The sequence below is a fragment of the Emydura macquarii genome, unplaced genomic scaffold (assembly GCF_026122565.2).
Source record: "Emydura macquarii macquarii isolate MOO-44397 ecotype Brisbane River unplaced genomic scaffold, CSIRO-AGI_Emac_v2 contig_318, whole genome shotgun sequence".
In the NCBI taxonomy this organism is placed as follows: domain Eukaryota; kingdom Metazoa; phylum Chordata; order Testudines; family Chelidae; genus Emydura; species Emydura macquarii.
In genome coordinates this window covers 12141896-12163157 of record NW_027130455.1, presented here as the reverse complement: position 1 = coordinate 12163157, position 21262 = coordinate 12141896, and the positions used below count along the sequence as shown (strand labels likewise).

At 41.4% G+C, this 21262-nt stretch overlaps 1 protein-coding gene across 1 annotated transcript in view; it reads left to right on the top strand.

Annotated features, from left to right (window-relative positions):
* Nucleotides 1-21262, top strand: part of TMEM135 (transmembrane protein 135) — a 317684-nt gene that overhangs the window by 326 nt on the left and 296096 nt on the right. The window lies entirely within an intron of this gene.

Genomic DNA, 21262 nt, shown 5'->3' with positions numbered 1-21262 from the left:
GCCGTGGCCGGGGAGGACCTGGGGCCAGGGGATGGACAGGGGCCGCGGGGGTGCGCAGGCCGGGCCTGGGGCAGGTTGGGGAGACAGGGCAGGGATTGGAGGTGGGGTGACAGTACGTAGGATGGAGGGGGGCAGAAGGGGACAAAGCAACCCTGTATTTGGTGAGCCCTAAATGGGACAGGGGGCATGGGGGGGATAGGAGGAGGTCACCAGGGCAACATGGATGTGGGGACATGGGGGGCAAGGTCTGTGGGGCAGGAGGAGGTCACCAGGGCAACATGGATGTGGGGACATGGGGGGCAAGGTCTGTGGGGCAGGAGGAGGTCACCAGGGCAACATGGATGTGGGGGTATGGGGGGCAAGGTCTGTGGGGCAGGAGGAGGTCACCAGGGCAACATGGATGTGGGGACATGGGGGGCAAGGTCTGTGGGGCAGGAGGAGGTCACCAGGGCAACATGGATGTGGGGACATGGGGGGGCAAGGTCTGTGGGGCAGGAGGAGGTCACCAGGGCAACATGGATGTGGGGGCATGGGGGGCAAGGTCAGTGGGGCAGGAGGAGGTCACCAGGGCAACATGGATGTGGGGGCATGGGGGGCAAGGTCAGTGGGGCAGGAGGAGGTCACCAGGGCAACATGGATGTGGGGACATGGGGGGGCAAGGTCTGTGGGGCAGGAGGAGGTCACCAGGGCAACATGGATGCGGGGCCCTGGGAATGACAGTCTTCTTTACTTGGTGAGGGGGTCAGGAGAAGATCCTGTAGGGCGCAGGTGGAGAGCAATGGTGGTATCGTTGTCTAATGAGGGGACTCCTGGGTGAGGAAAGGATGTAGGGGATGGGGTGAATTTTGTGGATCTCAGGCACTATTCCAGGTGCTTAGAAATTCATTTTCATAGGAAGAAGCTGCGTGAGTAGGGGCCTTTTTAGGTAGGGAGGCTTCTGGGATGAATTCCCCTGCAAGGTTAAGTTATGTTATTTCTTATTTTGGAATGCATCTGGGATGAGCATCATGTCTCTTTTTCTCCTCACAGTACATCTTTGGGGCATATGGGATATGTCTTCCCCTATGCTTAACTATAGATATTTTCCCACCTCCTGAGTCACTTCCCAAGGTGGAGGAAGATCAGCTATTCCTCTCTAAGAACATTTGTTTCTCAGATAGTTCGATGCTGCCTCCTGCTTACCTCTCCTTTGCTTCCATTAAACGTTTGTATTCCTCATTTTAAAGATACATATTCCTTCACTTATGTAATTTACAAGCCTCTGTATCTTGGGGAACATGTACAGAAAATACTGTGTGTGTGCGTGTGCGTGTGTTTGTTTTATGGGAGCTGCATCTTCACCTTTCCAGCAGTAGCTTGTGAGGCCTGATGAGATATTTTCCTAATTTGACTAGGAGAATAGTGATATTTCATTTAAGAGAAGGGAGGTTGAAATTTACAAGATTTTATGCTGTTTCAAATCATGACAGGTCAGAAGGGAAACTTTAGGTTCTTGATCATTCTGTCAATAGCATCTGTGTAGCTCTCATTGGAATCAGTGGAAACTGCGTTTGTAAAATTGACAGGGCAGTCAGGTTGACAATATTTAAAGCTTGCATTGCCAAAGTGGCTTAAGTAGATTAGGCACTCATTTAATGGCTGTTGGGTACCTAACCCATGGAAATACCATTTTAAAGATTGGATTAAAACACTCTACAGAATCCTTCCTTACAAGAGATGGAAACTTGAAGATCTTAAAGTAAATCCAAAATGCATAAGACTCATGGCAGGTCTGAACCCTGAATTGTAACAGCTCTCACTCACTGAATGAAAACTGTAACAGGCTTACTTCTGAGATAAAATTTGTTGTTTCATACACAGAAATTCACACACCAGTCTTTGCACAGCTTCTATTTTTGTTCACCATGTTTAGCTTTACCCATGTGAGTGGTCTTATTAGCTTCAGTGGGGTATACCACTTGTGAGTAAAGTGAAGCACATGTTTAAGGTGTTTGCAGGACCTGGACCTGTGTTTGAACATCTCACAGCAATGAGTAAAAAGTCCAAATTGTGTGAAGAAAAAATGCAATTCTGCATTTGTTATATTCTAACTATAAGTTCCTTCTGTTGTTCTATATGCTTTCCAGCTTCCATTTCAGTGGGTGGTCAAGTGCTATTTCCAGTACTACTTTAGGTTCTATCCTCTTCACAGCAGTAGAAATTTACATATCTGGCCGTGTTCTCTGCAGGCATGTAATTGTCTCTGTCTGCTGGTACCTCAAGTTAATAAGTTAGGTAAGTGGAGATAACTAAATGTTTCATCTTCCAAAAGTTTGTGTGGGAGTGAATTAGAATGAACAGACAAGGAGCGAATGAATGGTCAGAGGCCTTTTTGGGACAGAAATGCACACACATTTGGGGAGAACTGTGAGCTGTAGTCACAATTTGTAACATCTACAGCCCACACTTCTGAAATATTTGTCTACCTCTCTGTCATTTATGGGGACTGACTGAGCCAAATAAATGCTGCCAGCATTTTATGAAAATTATTTGTAAGTGAAATGTTGGCCAAAAACAGTCTTTTTGTTTGTTAAGCAGCAATGATATTTTTGCATACCCATGTAATGTGTTTAAATGTATTTCAGGTAAAAATAAGCCTGCAAGCTTAGTGTTCCAGCTATCTTTAGCTTTGCTTCAGTTTAGTTTTGGAAAATCTACGCTATCGACCTAAAGTGAATTGACAGTGACCCTTTAAGTAGTATATTTGACAATTATATAGCTGATTTTTAGTATATTAAATGAGTCTGTCAATATTCATATTAGGGATGTAAATATCGGTCAGAAAAGGTAAGACTAATACTTATCAGTTAACCATTTAGTATTTTACGTCCCTAATTCATATAACTATTTTGTTAGGATGAGCTTTGTTGCTGTTTGTTGTTTGTATTACTATAGTGCCTAGGAGTTCTAGTTGTGGAGCAGGACCCTATTGCATTAGGCATTGGATAAACATAGAACAAAAAGAGGGTCCCTGCCTTACCTTTTTGGTTGGATAAAAATGAAGAAATATTAGAAGTAACTGACCCTAAACTGCAGTTTGTCAAAATAAATAGTACTATTAATTGTAGTGCCCTTACCTTTTTTGTTTACTTGGTAATTCTCAGTGGGTTTTCCAAATAAAATATTTAGAAGCTCGGGTAGGCACAAATAGCTTCTGAGATGCTTATACATGAGCTCAAGTGGGAGTTGAGCTCTGGGGAGATTTTCAAAAGTGGTGTTTGATCTGCTTCAGGTTGCCTGAAAGCCCAGTTGGTTGAGCCCTATATGGATGCTGCACAGGGGTGTGATCTATAGGCTGTGTGTCCAAACAGTATTTTCAAAAGGGCCCAGAGATGTTCAAGACCAATTTTTCCAATGTGAAAATAGTATTCATGGCAGTGGTGGCTAAAAATCCATGCTATGACTCCTATGGCCTGCCATTGCACCCTGCAGTATTACCCAACTTAAATCCAGAGTACGGAGCTTCTGCTCTGTATTGGTAGGAAAGGTTTTTGAATGTTTGTTCAGTAGTTCATCATTGAGGGACATCATTTCTGTAATTATGGTGTTGATCTTGGATCTGAATAGTTGGCTTCCTCTTGTCCCCCTCATTCTCTGTGCCATCTTCCCCAACACTTCTCTGTTCTCAGTCCTGTGGATCTGTCCACTCTCCAAAGAGATTTGAAAATAAACTGCTTTTATACTGCATGCCCAGTCCTCTAACATATATAAAGAGATTACATATGTGTGTTAATTTACGTCTAGAGGGTTTTTCTGCTCAGCCCTGAGCACCCATTATGTTTACATGACTGTCTTTGAAAATTCCACCAATAATTGGATCCCATGCAACTTGTGTATGGCCAAATACCAACTTACAAAATCCCTGGGATGCCCAACTACCACTTGAAGCTCTAGATGGTAGCCCAAATAGCTATCTGTGTCTGCCCAAGCTTTTGAAAATGTTAGCAAACGTCTGCAGACTCTCACCCCTCATCTGTTTCACTTTGCACTTCTGCAGCATTCAAAGACAGGTAGTGAAAAACTGATTTAATAGCATCTTTAAAAAACCCAGTGACTAAGTCTTTCCCTCCATCTATCTCTGAGACTTTTCTATCAAATTGAAGGCAGTTACCTGATTGCATTGCCTCACTAGGCCACAGGTGCCCCATGAGAGGATTGCTGAAATATCTTTAATGATTTTCAGCTGGAGGGAAAGGAGTAAAAGTAGGTAGAATAGCAATATTTGGAGAGTATAGAATCACATAGCAGTTAGTTTTTGGATATCCCAGCATCTGGGAGTGTAGCTGAGCCTGAGTGTTCAAGCTTTGATGCCTGTCCTAAATCATATTTTCAAAGACCAAGCATCCTCCGACATTCTGCTTTCACAGTTTCCCCTGTTTTGGGGGTATCTAAAGCTAACTGTTCAAACCCTCTGCAGAATACCCAAAGGAAGCCATTTGCAAATACACTTGCTAGTCATGAGTGTGAATTTGTGATCTAATGAGTGTGATCTAATGCATCACAATTCCTAGTGAAGTCAATAGGAATTCTGAATCAGCTTGTTTCAAGCTCAGCCCTTTGGTAGTCATGGTGTGACTATACCTACAGGCCCAGAGAAGCCCTCCATTCCCTGGTATTTTTACACACTTCTGCTCAGCTTGAGTGAGGTAGAATTTTTCTCTTCAATTATTCCTACAATCCTAAGGCCACACAAATCATTATTTTAGTTATGTGGTTTCAAAATATTAGCTAAGAAAAAAAAGTTAAATAGGAAAAGTTACATTTTTCTTCAAATGAAAGGCCATTTTCAAAAACAGAATATCATCTTTTACTCATTTCAAGAAACCTATAAAACTTGGGGCTTGTTTACATTAGGTATTTTTGGACCACATACATGAGTGCAAAAAAAAAAAAAAATCTCTAGTGTAGACAAGCCCTAATCAGAAGTGCAGTATTAAGAAGCATGCACCTCTTGAATCAGACTCCACATAACTGCAAGCTAAAGATCTCATTGAACCTTTTTGTAGAATAGTGAATAATGCTGATATACTGAGTCACATTCTAAATCTTTTCTCTTTGTCACTGCAACATATCCAAATATCCAAGAGTATGTGTGAACTGCTGAGTGCTGAATAGCAGCTCTGTTTGCATACACTTTCAGTGCACTGTATGTATTTAACTTATTACTTTGTAAACTGTTTCTAGATAACTTCAACATGAAAGGTGATGTGCAAAACTATATAGTCTCCTTTTTCCCCACCACGATTTTCATTAAGTTCTTAACCTGCCAAGTCTAATGGAAATATATTGTGCTAGACACTTTACAGACACTGAACAAAAAGACAGACCCTGCCCCAATGAGTTTACAATTTAAGTGTAAGGCAAGAGCAGACATACTGGCAGGGAATACAAGGAAACAGTAAGACAATTTTGGTCAGCATGATAAGCTCTGGTCTCTGCACAGCAGCAGCCTAAACTGTTGTCAAGTTTTTAATGATCTAAATCAGCGGTTCTCAACCTTTACTCGGGGAAAAAAAAGGGGGGGGGGGACTTTCGGCGGCGGAGGGGTTACATGGGGGGACAATGCCCTCCGCCGAAACCCTGCTGCCGTTTGCCTCTTTTCAGCGGCAGGGTTTCACGGGGGTGGTGGTGGGGGACTTTCGGCGGCGGCAGGGTTTCGTGGCGGCGGCGGGGGGGGGACGGACGACTTTCGGCGGCGGATTTAGCGGATTCAAAGAACCGCTGATCTAAATTGTTCAACACCCAGGAATTTTCCTGTTTCTGACAGAGAATGTCAGCAAGAGAGTGCACTGGTTCAACAGCAGAAGTGTAGACAGGACCAAACCATGTCTAGCGTGATTTCATGAACTGTGTTTGAGGTTTGGGCAAGTTTGCATAACTTTCAGGTCTAGTTCAGGTGCACCCACTACTGAGCTACATTGCTGGCAACAGTTTAATTTTCTAGTGTAGACAAGGCACTCATAGGCAAAGTTGAAACATTTTTGAGAATCATCTCATTAAGGACTAAGGAAGGGAGGGAAAAGGGATTTATGGGGAAGGAGATGTGGTATCTGGAGGTAGTTTGGGGCCAGAAGAGGGGGAAGGTTACGAACAGGAAGGTCCCCATATTAACTGCTTTATAATCTTGCCTTCCATTCCACATGACAAAAAAGTAGAACCTAGACATTTTTGAACACCAGTATTAACAGCTATCAGTTGTACGAACCATTTTTACATGATTGGGGAGGAAAAAAATCACATAATGAAACTGATATATATGAAGATGAACATTCTGATGCCTTCAATGCATTGGAAGTTACTTTGCAGTATTTATAGGACGAGAAGAAAGGCGATGTGGTGCATCATAGAGCAATTTGTGCACTATGCCTACCGTAATTTTGAGAAGTTCCATTTTATGAAAGCTTTAATTAAATGAACCCTTCAATCACCAATTAGTTCGTAAATGGGGTTCTACTGTAGTAAGAAATGTCCATATTCTTTTTTTAAAAAAAAAATCCTATCACGTTATGGTTGATGCTGGTTTAATAGTAAGGTTATTGTATGCTTAAACACTACCTTTCCTCCAAGGATCTTAAAGTACTTTTCAAAGATAAATATTGTCCCTACCCTCAAATAGGGAAAATAGAAAGAAGTGCCTTGCTCGTGGTCACACAAGAAGTTGTTGGTAGAGCTGAGAATAGAGGCTGCTTCTTTGAGTAGTGTCCCTATGGGTTCTCCATTTCAGTTCTGTCCCTATGGGTGCATGTGCCCTGTGAATCTTTGATCAGAGATTTTAGGTAGCAGTTCACGTGCCCTGTCCAGCCTCATGCTTTGCTCCAGGGCTATATAAAGCTGCATGTGTGAACTACCCTCAGTTCTTTGTGAAGTGCCTCCGCCTGAGGCGGCACCTCAGCAGTGTTTGAGTTAAGCTTACCTTACCTGTGATCTTTTTTCTCAGTTTTACTTGGTAGTTTGTTATAGTATTAATGGTTAGTACTAATTTAAAAAAGAAAATTGTTATAAGGACCATTGTTCTTTCAGTTTGTTTTTCCCTCTGGGGAGCTTTAGATTGTTGGGAGGACATGCCTGGCTCTTTCAGTTTTAAATGTTGCCTTTCATACCAGGAGGCTATCCCAGTGAGTGAAGAGCACAAGTCTGTCGCCTTGGGGAATCACACATCTCCCAGAAGTGTAACTTTTGCCTGGCTTTAAGATTGAGAGCCAGAAAAAACCCAGAGATTAAATTACGTCTCCTCCTGATGAAGAGCTCCCTCCATCTGACACATGACCCAAAGCGGGCACCTCCACCCATGCACTGGTCTCTGAACAAGTTGGCTGCCTCGATCATTTCAGCACATCATTCCCCTAACAGCATCTCAGAGGAAGACTCAAGAATCCTCTAAAAAAGACTCCAGGAAATAGACCTTGAGCTCTCTGGGTGGGGAATCTACCTCAAAGAAACCACAGTCGCTGATTGCTAAGACCATTTTGGCAGCCACCAGTCTCCAGCTTGGTACCCAGGAGGCTGTAGGTTCCTCAGATACCCTGAGTATCAGTAAACTCAAGGACTCTAGGATTCTGGCTCTGGAAGATCTTTGATGCCAGTAGGGGATCGAGGCAGCAAGAAGACAATGACTACCTCTTCTCATTTGTTGCCGCAGAAGACTGGACTAGCTAGCAGACACTCCTCAGAGCGCGTAAGGTCTGTGATGTACCATCCACTCTCTCTGTCACAATCACCTCGTCCCTGGCTGCTGCATCTGTACTGACAACCAGATTGGTACTGCAGGAACTTAGGTTTCCTCAGGACTTTGAGGTAATAGAGATGCCTGATTGCTCTTTGTTCAATACTGATCTGTTTGTGGCGCTGAGGACCTTAGGTCTCTAGACATTCACCTGGTACCGATGGAGTCCCCACTTATTTCTACTAGTGCTCCAGCTCTACAAAGTGACGTTGAAGATGATGATGGGGACTTCTCATCAGTCTCTCAAATTTCAGTTCAGGGCTTTCCCCCTCATTGTCAAAGGAATATTTTTCTGAAGACTTTGAGAGAGACTGAACGTGCTCATGAAAGGAACCTTTAGGCTCTGTCCCTTTGGTATGAATATCCTTCGGTGCCCCCACCTATGTCATATGGGCCTCCTTCATGGCTATATTGGGATTTATGGTGGCTTACTTCCAGCAATTTTCTAGGACCCCTAGTACCACCTGCCACCATAATAAGGATAGACAGTCCCCACCATCCTCTCTCTAGGAGGTCTGACTCTCAAGAACAGACCTGTCAGGAGCAGGAGGTGAGAATGGTTGAAGAGGACGGACGGACGGACACACACACACACCTCTTCTTCATCTCCAAATGAAGCTGTCTTGCCTAACACCCATCCTTGGCTGACGACTTCAAGAAATCCAGGATCTCATTAAAAGGATAGTGGGCTCCTTATAGATTCCACCTCAGGAGGTTAAGGAGTCATAACATAAGCTGCTCAACATTTTGCATACAGTGTCATCTGCTGGGATTGTGTTATCTATTAATGAGGCTCTACTGGATCCCGCAAAAGTAATCTAGCATACCTCAGTGAGAATATTGCCCACCTGCAAGAGAGCTGAAAAAATAATCATGTTTCATCTAAGGATTTGGAATTTTTATTTTCTTGTCCCTCTCCCAACTCACTAGTTGTTGAGGGTGTCAATGAACATGGAAGGCAGCACTATGTTAAATCAACACTGTACGATAAAGATCAGAAGCACCTTGATTTATTTGATTGTAAATTATATTCATTGGCTACTCTAATTTATAATCATCAACTGCCAGGTGTTGATGGTGAAGTATAATCACACCAACTACTCAAAGTTTAATTAATTTATTGGGCATCTTGCCACGGGGGCGAAGGGGTGCACAGCCCCAGCTCAGCAACGGGGGGCAGGAGAGGGGGTGCACAGTCTTGGCTTTGGTGCCAGCGAAACCCATGGAGCAGGGGGTGACGGGGGGGCACATGGCCCTGGCTCCTAGCACAGCCGCGAGGGGGGTGCACAGCCTTGGCTTTGACTGCAGGGATGCACAGCCCCAGCTCTGCCCCCGTCCCTGACGGCTGAAGTCGAAGTCACAAATGTCCGGTGAAGTCACGGAATCCGTGACTTCTGTGACCTCCGTGACTAAATTGTATCCTTAATTATCATATTCCCAAACAAAATACATGTTTCCATTATGGCCCTTGATCTGGATTTATGCAATCTGACATGTTATACTTGCACTATTTATTTACATCAAAATTTTGGAGTGTTTGTATTTTCTTGATGCCATGTTTGTTATGCATACTACTTCCATCTCGCCAAAATATTGCAGGCAAAATGGTTTCCCACTCTGGCTAGACCCCACACAGGTACCTGAATGCCTTCTTCATTTTTTCCATATCGATTTCAACCTCATTCTTGCCTTCAGGTCTCTACTCAGCTTTGTTCTGTTTCTATCACAGTTCTGGTTTCCACATGCTCTTGATGCTGTTGTTTATATTACAGCACTGCCTGAGTGCTCCAACTGAGCTTTGGCCCCAACGTGCTAGGTGCTTTACATTCACATAGTAAGAGACAGATCCCTTCCTGAAGCGCTTACAATCTAATTAGGCCTTGTCTACATTAGAAAATTGTACTATTTTAACTATATGGGGTATAGTTAAAGTGGTACAGTCTTCCTGGTGTGAACACAGTTATACTAGTATAAAGGTACTTTGTATCAGTATAGCTATTCCTGTAAGGCAAGGGGAGTAACTTTACTGGTACAAGTCACCTGTATCTCTGTATAACGGTGTCCATACTAGGCCTTTTACCAGTATAACTATTTTGATTAAAAAAAAATCACACCCTAACTGAAACCGTTATTTCAGTAAAACTTTCAGGTGTAGACTAGACCTTAGACAATACTGACAAAGGAAGGGAGAAAAGTAGTGGTATTACTTCCATTTTACATATGGGGATCTGAGGCAGAGATTGAGAGTTGCCAAGGTTACACAGGGAGTCTGTGACAGACCCAGGATTAGAACCCATGCTTCTGAGTCCCAGTCTAGCTCTTTTTAATTTTTTCTGTTGTGCCCTATCCCATGACATTAGTGCTTCTTTTGTCTTTCTCTTCCATTCTTGACTTCATGTCATTTCATACTGGGGCTTATGCTTGTAATAGCCCGATTCATCCGGTGCAGCAAGCATCTTCCCTTTCAAATCCTTCTTTAGAGTTTACGATTTCTATTTAACATTCCAGAGCTGATCTCTTCTTTTAGTACAGTTTGCGCCTTAATTGTTTTTGTTGTATCTGTGTGATTTCTGTTGTAAGGTCCCTAGGGCAAGGATCTTGTACACCTACGTGTTGGTAAAAGCCGTGTATGTTGTATAATCTATAATAAATCAGGTACACATGTGGTAACTTGTCTTGTCTATAATCCATAACATTTAATTTAGTGGCTAATTGCCAAATTACAAGGTGGTTTGTTTTGTTCAGTTGCGAAACATGAAAATAATTACTCTGTTGCTATTTTTGGATGAATTTTGTGATATTTTTGTTAGGGTTAATCTGATAAAATGTGAAAAAAATGCATTAATTGTACACTGATGGTAGCAAAATTTGTAAATATTTAGTGGGCTGCTGCAGGCCCTAAAGGTCTTTTGTACTTGCTGTGGTGTTCCAGAGGATGTAGGGAAATTCTTAATAAAAATCAAAGCAAAAATTTTTAAACATCAATTTAAATACGGTTTTTATACCTAATAAACATTAGCCCTGTGAACCCTAATTACACTGTAAAAGGCATGCCTACTGTAATTTAAGCCATATTTTAACTTGAGTGTCATATCTTGAAAAACTAACTTGCAGATGTATGCTCAGTAGCACATTTTTGTAGGATGTTGTAGTGTGTGCTGTGCACTGGAGATTAGGGTTTGGCTTTAGCTGTATATTTTTGCAGCCTAGTTTAATGTCAATTAAGGCTTTACCAGAGATCATTTACATTTACTTGCTTCTGTTGAAGTACAATTCTAAAACGTGTGATTCATTCCAAGATTTTCAACGTGATACATTTGTCTGTTTCTTCCCTTCATAATGTAACCAGAGGAACCTTCACGGGGCTGAATTTTACCCTCCAGTATATGTATGTTCAACACCCATTGACTTCCAGTAACATTTAGTCAGTGGAAAATTTTACTTTGAGAATATAGTGAAAAAGCCTTTGATAGTATAGCCAGATACTTGCCCCTGTCTGCATTGGGATCAGAACCATGGTAGCTACAAGTATATGTCAAACATGTTTGTTCTAGCAAAATTTCCCTGATCAGTATTTGTTCAAATCTTATTGCCTCTACCCATGACATTGTAGTAATGAGAAAAGTTCCATAACCTCAGTAATCAGGTATTGTGCTAGCATCTGGGCAGGAAAAACTGTCTATTATTATTATTATTATTATTACTATTATACTATTATTATAATAATAAATACAATTATAATCAATAGTCATGATTGCTGATTCTGCTGTGTCCAGGAAAATAGACCTGTGTGCACGTGCATGCACATGCTTTTATCAAGGTGTCGAATTTAACTGTGATTTATATAAGGCTTTTTATAAACATTGCTATCAGTCGCAAGAAATAAACTTTTTTTCTATACCTAGTGAGTGTTGTTGTAATTGTTAGATTATTCAAAGGACAAATGTTTCCTTTGCTTTCACAGTTCAGTGGTTATAAGCTCTTTGTTAGTATGATAACTTATTCATAATTGTTATAATTTTTTTCCTTTTCATGGATTATTAATGGGATTATTTTTATTTTTCTTACATATCTGCAGTCAGCTTTCTAAAAGGACCCCATCAACTTGAAAATCACAATTCAGTCTGAAAATGTTACCTATACTTGTTACAAGATACACTGGTGACTAGAGGAAGAAAATGTCCTCTGATTTTCACTTCATTTTGTGGTTTTAATGGGAGTTTTGCTGTTCCCCTGTATAGTTCAGTTAATTTATTCTCTTTGTTTCATGCATTAATAAAGAGAACTTTTTTCTTAAAAAGAAGGAAAATGTCAATATAATAATTTGCAAGAGGATTTGGGGTAGCTGTAATATCTGAGGCTTCTAAATCATCATTTGAAATTGACTAGCTTTCAATTTGACAGTCTTTTAATATAGCCTTTTAGCCAAAATTGGAAAAGATCTTCCTTCAGTAACTTAAAAGGAAGCAGCAAGTACACTTACAAAATTCATCAGCATGAAGATTTGTTGACCTCTTTAGAAGGAGAGGTGGGAGAAGATGAAAAATTACCAATAACCCAGAAGATGTGATTTAATGAGGAAATCATCTGTGACTATTTCACAGATGAATGAGCCAAGAAATCTCACTGAGCTCAAGGACACTCTATTCGACACAGTCCTCGCAGGAGCTCAATTTAGACCCTGACATGGAAGTTGCATTCATTGAAAGTCAGTGAGGCTCCAGTCTCTTGTTCTTCTCTGGCCAAATCCATAATACCGTGTATTCTTCACATGATTTGAGACAAGTAGGAATATAGATTGGCTGAAAAGGCCTCTAACATTATCATCAAGCTGTTGTGACCTCTGAATTACTTATTCTGGCTCAAATAGTCTGCACATGCTGAGGATGTATGAATTGTTGATACAGATTCCTGCACACTATGAGGCCTTCCAATGCAGTCAGTGTTAAGTCTTGCCTGAGTGGTACTGACATACTTACATGCATTAGTAACATCAAAACATTCAAGTCAATCTGGTCTGCTTCACAGAACTTCAGTTTTTTCAAAGTTTTGTGAAGAAATTTGAAAGCAGAGGGATTAAGGAACAGTCCCAGTTGAAGTATCAAATAAAGGACAGGAAAAGTCTGAGGTTCTTTACCTCTTCATTTTTTACACTCCAGTTGGCCTTGGGTTTTATTTTTCTGAAGCCAAACGTGTATTAGATGCATCAGAAATTAGCTGAGTTTGCATGATGGGTGTGATACACATAGTTAATTCATTAAGGCTAATTTTACATTTAAAAATAAGCTGTTTCTAGTGGTTACAAATGCAGCGTTCTTTCCTCAGTGTTTAACACTGTTGTCCTGTTAGTGTAGATGGAAAAACCCAAGTTCAGCAACTGTTGTACGAAAGCATGGTTGGCTAGTGTTTAGAACTGTTGTTGGACCATGCTGTCTTAAATGGATGCTGAACTCTCTTGACCCTGTCTACATCATTGGGGGATGTATTTTCAACTCTGTTCATAGGAACATAGTCATGTTGGACACTTGAAGTTAAATGTCAGTTTCCTTTTTTTATTGCATTTTCCAGATTAAACAGAGATACCAAAATATCAGATTCATCATAATGCAGATGGTAAATAAAGAGGGTTAGGATAAAAGGAGAGGAGAGGAAGCGACATATCTATCTTTAAGGTCTACGTTAATCATAGACCTCTACAAAGTCAGCCCAGATTGCTTTGAATTTTTCAGGCATTCCTCTTGTGTGGAATGCCAGTTGTTTGTTAGCTGTGAGGTCAGCTGTATCACTGAGCCGGGCATCAATGTTTGATGGGGATTGACTTTTCCATTTTTGCAGAATTAACTTTTTAGTGACCAAAGCTGAACATTGGAACTATGCTGCTTTATTACCAGGTAACCTCCAGGTAAAAATGTCAGTTTCTTAACGTTGATAGGGCTTAACAAGTTTGACTTGGCTAGTAAAACTCATTGCCTATGATCATAGCTAGGGCCCTACCAAATTCACAGTCCATTTTGGTCAATTTCATGGTCATAGATTTTTAAAGTCAATTTCACAAGTTTCAGGTGTTTCATCTGAAATTTCATGGCCTTGTAACTATGGGGGTCCTGTCTGAAAGAGAGTCATGGTGCCGGGGTGGTTGGAAGGCTATTGTAGTAGGGCTGTGGGATTGCTGCCCTTACTTCTGTGCTGCTGCTGGCCGGGGCGCTGCCTTCAGAGCTGGGCAGCCAGAGGGCAGCAGCTGCTGTCTGGGTGCCAACCTCTAAAGCCAGTGCCACCACCAGCAGCAGCACAGAAGTGAGGGTCGCAGGGTATGGGCGGGTGAGTTACTATATGTCTGGGATTTCCTGGCAGCCTCCCCGCCTGGGTCGGGGGCTGGCAGCTGGAGCCCAGTGCCCTCAGCCATGCCACTCCCTGACAATAGCCAGATTTCATAGGAGAGATCAGTTTTCACTGTCCGTGACGCATTTTTCACGGCCATGAATTTGATAGGGCCCTAATCATAGCCTATGATTTTAAAGAAATCTTCAGAAAACATCACTGCAAGCATCCAGTCATATCTCTGCATTTGCACCTAAGAAAAGAGGTGAACTTTGCATTGCTGTAGTTAGTTTCTAAGTTATAGATTGAATTGTTAGTTTATTATTTGGATAGCTACTTATTGTAGTGCTGCTGTAGTTAACTTCCATTCAAAGCCCATTCAGTATTAATGATTTTTAATAAATGTTTAATACATTTCATTATGGCTTTCTTATTAGTCACATGGCCCTAGATTAAAAAAAAATCTGTTTTGTATTTCTTGCTTTACCTTTTTTAAGAGTTATATTCTCTTGGGAAATTGTCGTACTTATGTTAACTCATGTAGTGCTCTGTAAGATATATGATTAGTTAAGTCTTGAGAAACAACTGGTTGAAAAAGATTTTAATTTTTGAAACTTCTGTGCAACCATATATATAAATATCCATTCTCTGAAACAAAGCTTTACAAATGCACTGAGTGCATTAATTGTATTGTATGACTAATTGTGACTGATCCGTTAAAAAGAATATTGCATCTAGTAACACACTGCTATCTAAAGTGCTGCATGCATGAATGCAGCTACATGTTTGTCCAGTGCCTCCTACAATGGGCCCTGACCTGGTTGATGCCTCTGGGTGCTACCAAAGTATGAATATTCAATACCTTTCTGAATTTAGAATGCAGTTTTAAACTGCAGGGATATTTAGTCAAATAGCATAAGTTTTAATTGCAAATTTAAATGCTCAACTTCTAGAAAATACAAAATTGTGGTTGGCTTAGGAACAATAATTTGACCACATTCTCTATTGGTATAGAAATAAATACAATAGTATACCTACTGCAGGTGTGCACAGGGAAGGGATGAGCAAGAATCAGTGTGGAAACAATAACTGTATGTACTGACTATGGGGCAGACTTTACAGGTGCCTAACTCAGGCACTTTTCAAATCCCACTAGGCATCTGTCTGTATCTTTAGGTGCCTAATGACCTTTATAATTCTGGCCGCATGCCTTTAAATGCTCATTCATAACAATGCATAATTTTTGTATTGAAAACATTTTCTAATCGTGTTTATTTCCCTTCAAAGTGTATTGATTGAGCTAATCTATCTTGCAAAACTCTGCTTTCTCGGAGCAAATAATTCTGTTTTGAAGGGTGAGTAAAATACTTTGTGTTTGAATTACTCTTGTTCTCCATAATGGAGAGTGAATGAATAGATTTCAGTTCCTGGAGTAGTACATTTTTATGACAACTCTGTATGACTGGAGATATTTTTAAAAAAGTTAAATCTGTGAGCATTTTTGAAAGAAAGGTGGCAGCATACTCTTCTACAAAGTGTTGGTGTCCTGAACATAATGGACTATATTGCTATGTTTAATTTTTCACGTTTGTGGGTCAAAATGTAATACTGTAAAATCTATAATTAAGATTGCAAAATAGTTTCCATTAATAACCCCTTGTTTTCACTTAATGTCTCTAACTTTTTTAAAACTTCAAACTTAGTACCCTGGGAGTCCTTAAAGAGCAATGCATGGTTAGCAAGTTTTTTTTTTTAATGAATAATTAAAGTTAGTAGTTTAAACATTTTTACTAAATATGAATTTTGAAAATATTATACTGTGCAGAAAGAAGAGGCTAAACACTTAGGCCTTCTTCCCCCCCCCCCCCCTCTATATTTCAGGTGTGTGAGAAGAGGCCTAACATATTTAGTGGCTTGTCTCCTGGCCCTTCTACCAATCAGTGTCAAAACAAAAATGCATTCTGGGGCACAAGGGAATGAGATAGAAGGCTTTAGTAAGCAGGACCCAGCATGATTTGCAGAGATGGTGGAGCAGATTACTTTGGTAAAGAACATGAAGTTTCATATTTTGTCAAACTTTCAGAATGGAGTTGATTAATGAGGGGGAGATAAAGCTTTAAAAGTGGGTTAGGTCTACAGAAGGGTACGTGCTGTGTTTCATTAAAAAAGGAAAAAAGACTAATTTTATCTCCATGATTGGTTTCTCCATTTCTTTTCCCTCTTCTTTTCACACTTGGACTGCCCTGCATCTTTCTTTCCCACTCCATGTCTACCTGCCACTAGTCCTTTATTCTACAGTTGGCTCTCCGATGTTTTTCTGTTCCTCATTCCCAATTTCCATGGTTTTCACCTTTCTATCCTTTAGACTAATCTGTGCAGTCCTCATGTCTGGTGTTTACCCTAATCTTTTCACATCTACCATTCTGAGGTGTGCAGTTGCCCCACTTGTCTGATAAGTACGTATGTACAGGTGCTTCCCAGTGCGTGCACACACCAGTATTCCCAGTGTTCATAAATAATGTTCAGGAAGAAATTCTTGCTTGTCTCCCCTACACACATGAATGGTGGAGGAAATGCTGCAAGTTCAACACTTCTTTTCTTCTGTACACTCTTTTGGGCTCAGGAAGATCAAGAATTAGGAGCTTGCAGCTGTGGGTAGAATGCAGTTGGGGAGCACAAGAGGATGAGTGGTGGCCTAGTTGGGAGGGCAGTGGGCTGGTACTCCATGGAGTACTCAATGGTTGTCATTAAGCCTCAAGTACCCAGCTTCTATCCACCTACCCCATTGTTATCTTTGCCCTTGGATATGTAAATGTTGCCTTCTATATGTTTCCTGTTTGCTGTATCATTTCTACCAACTGAGTCTGAAGAAGTGAGCTGAGGTTCACGAAAGCTTATGCCTATTGAAATTAAATTTGTTAGTCTTTAAAGTGCTACAGAACTCTCGTTGTTTTTGCTGTATACAGACTAACACGGCTACCCCTCTGGAACATTTAATTACTCTGTGCCTCCATTCCCCATCTGTAAAATGGAGAGAGTACTTCTCTACCTAGAGGAGTGTTGAGGACAAAATCCATTAATAATTGTGAGCTGCTTAGATATTAAGATGATGAGGGCCATTTACGTAGTAGATAGGAGAGGTTGAAGTGTCAGCATAGAGACGGAATCTTGTGGCTGGAGTGAGAAGCGAGTTCAGTGTGTTGTGGGCAACATTGAGAAGAGCTGCAGAGCCTGTTAGAGCTGAGTTTCTTAGCTGTCAGATGGTTTGTTAATGTAGTTGTGGATAGAGGAGGGGATGATTGACATTTGCTGACTTTGTTACTTAAATCTTAAGTCCTTTGCAGTGCACAAAGCTCCACAGTGCAGGAAAATTTAAATTGTGAGGGCAGCAGAATCCCAGGCTTCTCCCTCTTTCCCCTGGGGTTTGGGTTTTTTTCATTAGCTTCCAGGAAAGCCTCCTAGATATCTTGGAACTCTGTCAAATTAAGTTATAAGATGCTATCTTTTTCTCTATACATAGAAACTAATCCTTAATTCTGGGCAGGGGTGGATTTTGCCAACAGTGATTAAATAAATCTTTAATATGTAACTGTAAACATATCAGATCTGAATATCCTTCAGCCACAGGGAACAGATCTTTTGCCTAAGAAGGTGTCATTTCTTATTTGGTCATTTTTAAAATTGTAAGTGTACTTTAATTTAAGCATTGCAAATAGATGGATATTGAAAGTGGGTATTGAATGGTTTGTTTGTCCAAGTGAATAATTAACATTGTTTTCTGATCAAGCAGAAACTATCATGGCATGTTTGTAGACTAAACCTAAACAAGTCTCTTCTATAGGGAGAGACTTCTCTGCTGTGAAATACTGTCTTAGTATGAGATAGTATTCTTTATATCCAGCTTCTGAAAATTCTGTCCAATGTAGCTTCTTATACAGCTCTCATCACCAAAGTTTCTGCGTGAATTCCAGTAGAGCACTGGATGGTGATAACACAATTTCTGCATCTATTGTGTGGTGTGTTCTCTCTTCCATCTTCTCCCAACCTTGCTGCTGAGAATGGAAGTACTATGATTCCTACAAGGTCACTGGCTTGGAGCCTTTTGAGACCTTGCTACGGTATAAACAAGGAGGTGTCTGATGAAATTTAAAGACCTATTAGGCTGATGGAAAGGAGGTTTTACTCACTCTCCTTTCCCCAAATCTTCTGAGCTCCTGACTGTTAATGTTGAGAGAGTGGGGATTTTGCTACTCCCCCACTAGTCTCTGATTTTTGGTTGTTTCTCCCATTGAATAAGCTCCACTGCCATCTCTGCTCATAACTTTCCTGAGGAGCACCAATATGAAAGTTGCCCACATGTTTTGCATTGCAGCAGGAAAATTGCTCAGTCCAGTCAGTTTTAGTCTGTTGGTGTTTAGTCCAGTGGCATTGGAGTCTTCTTTCTGCATACTCAGGAAGATAACAATATACTGCTTCACATTTAGAAACATTTCTTTACCAAAAAAAGTACTAAAAACTTTAAAAAAATTATCTTATCTTTGGAAGAAATTGGTCAGTTAGAACTCCTATTCCCTCAAACTCATTTGCTAGGGGAAACTTCCAACTTCCAAGTGGGGAATGGATTTTTCATGCTCAAACTGTAGGCCATGCATAGGCTTGGGAGCTAGTGACTTCAGAGACTCTGTTTGTGGCTATGAGCAAGTCACATATCTCTGCCTCAGTTTCCACATCTGTGAAGTGGGGATATCATCTTACTCAGGAATAATCTGTAAAGTGGGGAAAAACACAATAATTTTCAGTTCAGAGATTTCTACTCATATTTTGCTTAGAGGATGGGTTTGCTAAAAACATCCTGCTTGGGGTTTCAGCCTTTAACCCTAGATCTGTATTGTAGGATACAGGGAACATCCACATGGAAGCTTGCTTCCATTGTCTCCTGCTGATCTTCGGACAACCTAATTCTTGCAAGAACTGTGTGTCAGGAGCGTCCCTCACCTGTAGCTGCCTTCAGATCCCCTTGAAAAGGATTTTCCCCAGTGGTGATAGGAAACCACCACAAGTAGATAGACTCTGGCACCCTCCTCCTTTTCTGGCAGTATCCACTTTAGTGGTGCTTTTTCCCTGGGGAAAGTTTGGGGTATGGAGAGGGAGAATAAGGAGGAGCCCAGATGGCTCGCTGGCCTAGTTCCCTGAAATCCAAAGGAATTCTCATTGACAAGTTCTGCAGAAACAGGAAAGGACTGGTAGTGCATGCTGTGTAGGATATACACCCCTCTATATGAGTAATATGGTCCCTAGTTAATTTAGTTAGTTGGTTAAAGGGGAGGCTACAACAGGTCATATTGAAAAGTGCACTGTTAGGCAGGAGGAGGTTAGTGTAGTTCTTCAGGGATTGGTCTTGGGACCTATTTTATTTAACATTTTCATTAATGACCTTGGCACAGAAAAGGGAAATGTGCTAATAAATTTTGCAGATACAAAGGTATTGCGAGTACAGAGGAGGACTTAAATATCATACCAGAAGATTTGGATGACCTTGAAAACTGGAGTAATAGAAATGAGATGAAATGTTATAGTGCAAAGTCATGCACTTAAAGGCTAACAATAAGAATTTTTACTATGAACTAGAAACATATCAGTTAGAAGTGACAGAGAAGGAGAAAGAGCTGGGTGTATTGGTTAATCACAGGATGACTGAGGCCATGTCTACACTGCCAACTGAAGTCGAGTTACTTTAAGTTGATTTTCAGTAGCCGATTTTTAGAAGTCGCAGCAGCGTGTATACACTACACTGTTTGCACAGGTCTCTTGTGTTTACACTGAGCACTCTTAATTCCAATTGCAAAGCAGTGCAATATGGGTAGCTATCCCACAGTGCAGCTAGCTGCGGTGGCTGTTAGGACGAGTGTCATCGTCTCATGTTGCAGCGCTGCTTCCCCCTCCCTTCTTCCTTCCCAAACAAACAGGAAAAGTATTTTCATGCCGTTTTTTACTCCCCGAGCTCACCATTGCTGCAAAGACATGGAGTCAGCTCAACTCTGCACTATTATTGTGAGCATTACAAATACATTGTGGCTTATCATTGAGTATTTTCGAAGTAGAGCAAGAAGCCAAAGCACACACAACAGTGATGCCACCAAGGCTGCCCTGTTACAAGCCATCGAGCAGAACAACTCTTGATTGCTGCAGGCCGTAACGCATCATCTGCAGTCCGTGGAGCGCCGGTTCTGGTGTAGGAAAACAAGCACAGACTGGTGGGACCGCATCATTATGCAGCTGTGGGATGATGATCAGTGGCTGCAAAACTTTCATATGTGAAAGGCAACTTTCCTAGTACTGTGCTCGGAGCTGGCCCCGTCCCTGAAGCGCGTGAATACTCGCTTGAAACAAGCTCTGACGGTGGAGAAGAGAGTCGCCATCTCTCTGTGGAAGCTGGCAACCCCAGACTGTTACCGCTCGGTTGGGAATCAATTCGGAGTCGGTAAATCTACAGTGGGTACTGCCGTGATTCAAGTATGCAGGGCCATCCATAGACTACTTCTACGAAGGCTAGTGACTTTGAGAAATGTGCAGGATGTAGTGGAGGGTTTGCCACAATGGGGTTCCCAAACTGCGGGGGGGCCATTTATGGGACGCACATCCCTATCTTAGCACCTGCCCTCCTAGCAACTGAGTACATAAACCATAAGGGGTACTTTTCCATGGTCCTGCACGGGCTTGTGGATCACAGGGGTCATTTCACCGACATCTATGTGGGGTTGTCTGGGAAGGTGCATGATGTGCGTGTATTTCGTAATTCGGGGCTGTTCTCTAATATGCAGGTGGGCACTTTTTTCCCAGACCAAAACATTCAAATTGGGGGTGTGGAAATGCCCATAGTGATCCTGCTTACCCCTTGCTCCCTTGGCTAATGAAGCCGTACACCGATCACCTTGACAGCGACAAGGAGTGTTTTAATAAGAGGTTAAGCAGTTGCAGAATGGTTGTATAATGCGTCTTTGGGCATTTAAAGGGTAGATGGAGGAGTCTCCTCATTAGGTTGGACATGACTGAGAAGAACCTCCCTTCTGTGATATCTGTGTGCTGTGTCCTTCATAATGTGTGTAAAGTGAGGGGTGAGAGGTTCCCTCAGGGTTGGGCTGTGGAGGCAGAAAGACTGGCCACCAATTATGAATAGCCAAA